We start from the raw sequence: 6,848 nt of genomic DNA on the forward strand, positions 1-6,848 counted from the left end.
CTCCCTAGCAGGCCATTTGGGGAGTGAACCAGCAGATAGTGTTTTGTCTCTCCCTGTTTCTCTCTGTAATTTTGCTTTTCAAATAAACTAATATTTTTAATAGTGAAAAGTGTCTTTATATAAGTGGTATGCCAAAGTGATTGAAAATTATCTATTGGTAACAAATTTCATTCCCATTAGAAGAGGCCTTCAGGAGTCAGTTTGGGTTTTAAACTCTCATTTTATTTTATTATATATTTTAAATTCTCATCTGCACTGGGTAAAAGAAAGTGAAAAACTTGTTCTTGTCATTTGCTTGAGGAGAATGTCAGTGACTTCGACACCGGAAGTCCCTGAGGAGTGGGTTGGCTGGTGGTCTCCCACCAAACACGTCCATTCAGAACTGGTGGCTGTGACCTTAACTGGTGAAATTTCCTTTGAAGACATCACTAAGACATTGTCCCAGACGATCTGGGGAGTCCCAAATCCGCCAATAGTGTCTTCACAGAAAGACAGGGCAATCCTTAGAGGGGACAGATGACATCAGAGGGAGGCAAAGACGGCAGGGACGGTGTCAGCCACAAGAACCTGGAGGAGGTGAGGAACAAGGCCCTTCCTTGAACCTGGGATGGAGGATGCGCAGGCACTGAGCTGGTGGCACTTCAATTTTGGATTTCTGGCCCCCGGGACTCGTGGAAACTAATTCCCACACCATGGTAATTTCTTACAGTGGCCTTAGGAAATGAACACACTTTATACACCATTTGTTTTTATTGTTTTTCTGGGTCACCTTGTAGCCATGGAAGCAGATATTCAATACTTGCCTATCACTACAGAAAACACTTTAAATTTTTTTAAAAATCAGAAGTTCACTTTATTTTTATGACATTTACATAGTTGAGAGGGGTACACGCTCATGTGAACCACCAATTATGATGGGAAGGGTCGAGGAGTGGGAGAAAGTATATGAAACAACTGTGTCAATCTCCTTTTTTCTTCTGATATCTGGGGAGAGTGGCAAGAGAAAAGAGGAGAGGGCTGCTCTGAGCAACCCAACCACACCAGTACCTAGCAATGCGGGAAGACCACCTGATGTTATCCCAAGGTCCCCAAGATGGAGCATGTTGCAAGAATACTACTTAAACAGTTTTGATAGTTCTGAGATGCTGTTGATTTTGTTGCTCCAAGGTTGAGGAAATCCTTCCAAAGTCCATTGGCTAACATAGTCCATCTTAGAGTCTCCATTCGCCCAGATGCTTCTCTGGGAGAGCTGACCAATCTATTAGAATGCCTCTGTAGGACTCGACAGGTGGACTAGAGTGTGAAGAGTAAAGGAGCTAGAAAACGAGGTTGTATTAGCCATGATTACAAAATAGATGACTCCACAATGGGAATTTATTGTCACTTACTTCTTGGGGCTGGAGGTCCCAAATCAAGGAGTCATCAAGGTTGGTTCTTTTTAAGGACCAATGACTTACTTATATGAAAGTCATTGTTACAGAGAAGTAGAGCCAGAGAGAAGTAGAGCCAGAGATACCCAAATGGCTGCAATGAGCAATGAGCATCAGGCCAAAGCCAGGATCCAGGAGCTTCACATGGGTCTCCGCATGCTTTCCCAGGTGCATTAGCAGGAAGCTGGATCAAAAATGGAGCAGCCCGGACTTGAACTAGGTGCCCACATGGGATGCGTACTCTGTAGGAAGTGGCTTTATCTGATAAGCCACAGCACCAGCCCTAACACATCTTTTGAGGGCACAGAATCCATTCCATTAGCAGAGAAGAAACTGCTAAAGAAACATTCTGATCTGGAATGGCAATGAAGAAACATGATTCAGGAAATAACTGAGCTACTCAAGGATGTAGGTGTCTGATGCTGCTGCTAGGCTCACTAAGAAGAAGATTGAGAAATTATCCAATCCTGGGACTCCCGGGCACAAGCAAGGACTCCCATGAGAAAAAAAAAATATTAATTGGGGATAGTAAGTAAAGACTTTTTTTTTCTTCAGTTCAATGTAAAGAAGAAGGGGTTGAGTAGTAGCTACAGAGAAAAGATGCTGTTTAGGGGAGAAGTCACAGCCTGCTGATGGGTAAGATTCAGTGAAGAATGGAAAGTTAGTGATGCCAGAGAGAGGGGAGATCTGGGAGAGGGGATGGGATCTAGTACTCATGAGGAGGACTTGATCGAGAAAGGACAGTGACAGTCCTGGCTTCCCTGCGAAGGGATGGCCCTGAGGAGTCATCTGTGTTTTCCTGTAGCTGGCTGGGATGCACATGAGTGGGCAATCTTCTGATCGCTTCTGTTTCACTCAGTAAATTAGAAGTCCAGTCAAGTGATTCTCTCACAACAGTTGAGGTGTCAGGTGGGAGGGCTGGAGAATGGAAGCTGAGTTTGCTGATCTTGATTATAAGGCTTTTCACACTCTGCCTTGCTTCCCACTAACATAGATGCTTGGTCCCATGCTGTCTCCGTAACCCACAGCCCAATAAATGGACATTTTTGACTTCTGTAGGAAGTGGAAGATGGATGCCTACAGGCAGTTCTCAGGGCACCTGGGCCTGTCAATTGAGCTGTACACTAGCTTGGTACTCAAAGTGTTTGTTTCTGAACAGATCTGTGCCATTTTTCTTTGGTACTGGTTTTTGCTTTAGGTAAATAGCACGCAAGCAGACTAAACACAAGTGGAAAAAAGTTGCTTATACAAACACTAGCTTGAGGGTTTTGGGAAAACTAGACAAAGACACTCATGTGAGAGTTGGTCTTCACTGAGTGCCTGTGAAACAGTCATAAAAAATTGGGGAAAAAAACTTTAAAATATTCTGTGCCTAAATTGCTCACGTTTTTATTCTAATTTAAAGAAACCCAGAATGGAAGTGACATACTGTGTGCAGGTTTGGGTTCTGCAAAAAAGACAAAGTGATGCTTTATTGGAGAACTGATTCTGAAAGAGCAAGCATGGCTTGAAGTTACATGAACGCTGGGTGGACATATACCTTGGATATCAGAAAGTATGATTAAGGAGAACATGGATTATTTCTACCATAAGGAACTGTTTTGAAGCAGTAAGTAATGGTCCATGCTGATCTGGTCTGAGAAGAGGGCGTCTGTTCTGCTCAGACAGTTATTCATTGTTTGACTCCCTCTTGAACCGGTATGGATCAACCCTTACTGCGATGTCCCACACATCCCTTTCACCAGTCCTTGATTGTCATGTGTCTCAGAGTCAACTCCTTACACTGATCACAAACTCAGATTCTCCCAGGGAACAGGCAGGTAAGAAGAATGAGTGCAGTGGGCAGCAGGTGTTAGCCTTGGCCCACATCCCATACCGGAGCCCTGGGCTTCTGACTCCAGCAAACCCTCCGAGGCAGCAGCAATGACTTTATTGAGTGGTTTCCTAGCACCCTCATGGGAACCTGGACTGAGCTGCCTGTCCTGGCTGTGGCTTGGCACAGCCGTGGCCATGTTGGGATGCTTGGGGAGTGAACCTTTGTTTCTTTTTGTTCTCTCTCTTTTTTTTTTTTTTTTTAAGATTTTATTATTATTGGAAAGCTGGATATACAGAGAGGAGGAGAGACAGAGAGGAAGATCTTCCATCCGATGCTTCACTCCCCAAGTGAGCCGCAACGGGCCGATGCGCGCCGATCCGATGCCGGGAACCAGGAACCTCTTCCGGGTCTCCCACGCGGGTGCAGGGTCCCAAAGATTTGGGCCGTCCTCAACTGCTTTCCCAGGCCACAAGCAGGGAGCTGGATGGGAAGTGGAGCTGCCGGGATTAGAACCGGCGCTCATATGGGATCCCGGGGCTTTCAAGGCGAGGACTTTAGCCGCTAGGCCACGCCACCAGGTCCTCTTTTTGTTCTCTCTTAAAAAAATAAATTAAAATGAGGAGAAACAATGAGTAAAGTGGGCTAGTAGAAAAATCAATACAGACATGCTTTACTTTCATTTTAAATGAATGGGAACACTCCTGATGCTCAACAATGAATATACACTTTCCAGTTTTATTAATTTTTTTTTAAAATAGAAAAACATACTCCTCTCATCTACCTTTTGTTTTTCTTCTTTGGTTTAAGAGATGGGTACAGCAGAGAGCAGGCCTGGGTTTTGGGAGGCCTGCAGCAGACATGGTTTTGGAGATCTATTTTACAAAAGATCAACACAGCAAGAAAGGCACACTTCCGAGCAGCTTGGGAGTGTTTACCTCACTAGTTGTGTTGAGTTGCACAGGTGTGCAATCAAGTAGTTCTTAGATACAATTCATTGACATTCTGCTGAATATGTGTGCTGTTTTGTCACTGGAGATGCTTGTTTCTTTGGGTCATCCCACTCTGTTCGTATAGCTCTGTGGGTTGTTTTATCTGGAATCACCAGACTTCATCAGCACAGGAAATGTGTCATGTACACCAAGACTTGATACAGTTCTTTGGATCCAGAAGATGCATAACTTCCTGCACAGGGGCACTGTTTGAAGTCCTGCTAGGGAGTTGTGCCCTCAAACATGAGAATTTTGACAAATTTTAGTTCACACAATTTCCATTAAACAAGAAAGTGTTGAGTTTGTAATAGCATACCAAACATTGCGGCGACGTTTCCAAGAGGAGGGAGCTTCCATTGTGACAAGGCGTTAACAAGAACAGAATCCTCTGCTTGGGATGTGGCGTCTCTGAGCACCAGGAGAATTTTCTACAAGCTGTCTCTGCCTCTGTACATTTCAAATCTTGTTTCTCACACTGTCTGAGTTTTTCTGGCGCAAGCTCCTGTAAGTCACCTTCATCTTGCCTTTGGACTCCTGGCCCTGCGTTATTTTTAGGTTTTAGATTTGTTTGTCTGAAATGTAGAGTAACAAAGAGAGAGAGAACAAATGAGAGGGATACCTTTTATTCTCTGGTTCATGTCCCACATGGTTGCAATGGTTGGGACCAGTGCTGGTCCAGGCTGGAGCTAGGAGCCAGAAACTCTGTTAGGCTCTCCCACATGGATGGCAGGTGCCCAAGCACTTGGCGATCTTCTGCTACCTTCCTGGGCACATCAGCAGGGAGCTGGATCAGCAGCAAAACCAACAGGCATCAAAGCAGCATTCTTATATGGGATGCCCGTGTCCCAAGTGGCAGGTTAACTTGCTGTACCACAGCATTAGCCCTGGTGCTGTGTCTTCAAGCCAGAAGTTAGCACAGTGGGTTAGCTTCCTCATAATCTCCTATATTGGGATCCACACAAAACATTTACACTAACCTCCCTTAAATGTAGCCACAGCTCACTTGCCCTTTGAATAAATCCTCCACAAACCACATGCTCCAAATGTTGATCATCGTGAGAGAAAGGGTGATGACGGGAAAGGCAGGTGGGAGACACTGCTCTTCACTGATTGAAGTTGAATGTATTTCGCTCTTGTAATTTCACAAAAGATGCATGGCCATGTGAAAAAAAGTTGCTGGGGCCCCTCTCAGAGTTTGAAGCAGGCTCATGAAGGCAAAGTATCTGAAAATGCTGTGGTATAGAAAAATGCTCTTCTGTCATAAGAAAACTGGTGAAAATTGCTGATAAGGCTGTGTACTGCCATGGGTTACTGTTTCCCCCCTCCCGATCCACTGCTAATGCCAGGCAGCATGGTGAAGAACTAACAAAAATCCTAAGTCTTGCTTTTTTATTAACAAAAATTATTTATTTGCAAGGCAAAATTACAAGGTGGGGTGTGGGGGTGGGGAGACAGAGCAGAGCAAGGGAGAGAGATAGCTGCCATGGCAGGGACTGGGTGGGAGTTAGGAGCTTCATCAGGTCTTCCATGTGGATGCAAGGGACCCACGGACCTGGGCCATCTTCCATCATTTTCCCCAGTTCATCAACAGAGAGCTGGATCCGAAGTGGAGCAACTAGGACTGAAACTGGCGACCATTTGGGATGCTGGCACTACAAGTGGTGGTTTTACCTGGTATGCCACAAAGCTAGCCCCCAGGTTCTGTTTTATGCTTGGTCTCTCTAGATGCTCTGGAATAACCATTGCTTGCCCATTTGCACAGGAATTAGCAGCCATACTGCAGTTCTGTTGGTGTTGGAGTCTGGAGCATCACTCTCCAGGCTAGACAGAAGCTGGGATTGGAAGGAGAGGAGGCGGTGAGGAGATGCACTGGTTCGTCTAATTCCAATGAGTCCTCCCAGAGGGAGTGAGCCACACTCTGCTGCATGCTGAAGCTGAGGTTTACAGTCTGAGAGGCCCAGCTGTGAACTGCAGCACGCATGGAGTCCCACTGTGCCTGGAGCAGATGAATTGAGTCACCGTCACATTGGTCCCAGAAGTGACAGGTGGGACCCGGAGCATCTACTCTGGGCTTACTCCAGTGTGTCACACGCATACTGCAATTTCCTACCAGGTTTGATGGTTGGGAAATTCTCTTTCCTAGCCTGAGAGCAGAGACATGTAAAACTACGTAAAAAAATTAACTGGAAACAGCCTTGCAAAAATACCATTGTGGTTGGGAGGACAAAGCAGGATGCTGGGTCATAAATCCTGAAGACTGGGCCTGCCTGTTAAGATCAACCTGGCCATTTGAAACTGCTGGTGATGAAAACACTGACCTGAATCCATTTAGACAATAGGCAGGGATTGGCATTTGGTGTAGTCATTAAGACCCCTTTCGGGACAGCTGTGTTCCCTACAGGAGTGCCCAAGTTCCAATTGCAACTCTACTTCCACGTCCAGCTTCCTGCTGATACTCACCCTGGGAGGCAGTGGTGATGCAGTGGAGTGACTGGGGTCCCTGCCAAGATCCTGCTCTCTTTCCTTTCCCTTTCTGCCCTTCAAATAAAAAACAAATATGCAATTCTTTTTTGTTAAGATTTATTTATTTTTATTACAAAGTCAGATATACAC

The sequence above is a fragment of the Ochotona princeps genome, chromosome 11 (genome assembly GCF_030435755.1).
Source record: "Ochotona princeps isolate mOchPri1 chromosome 11, mOchPri1.hap1, whole genome shotgun sequence".
Lineage (NCBI taxonomy): Eukaryota > Metazoa > Chordata > Mammalia > Lagomorpha > Ochotonidae > Ochotona > Ochotona princeps.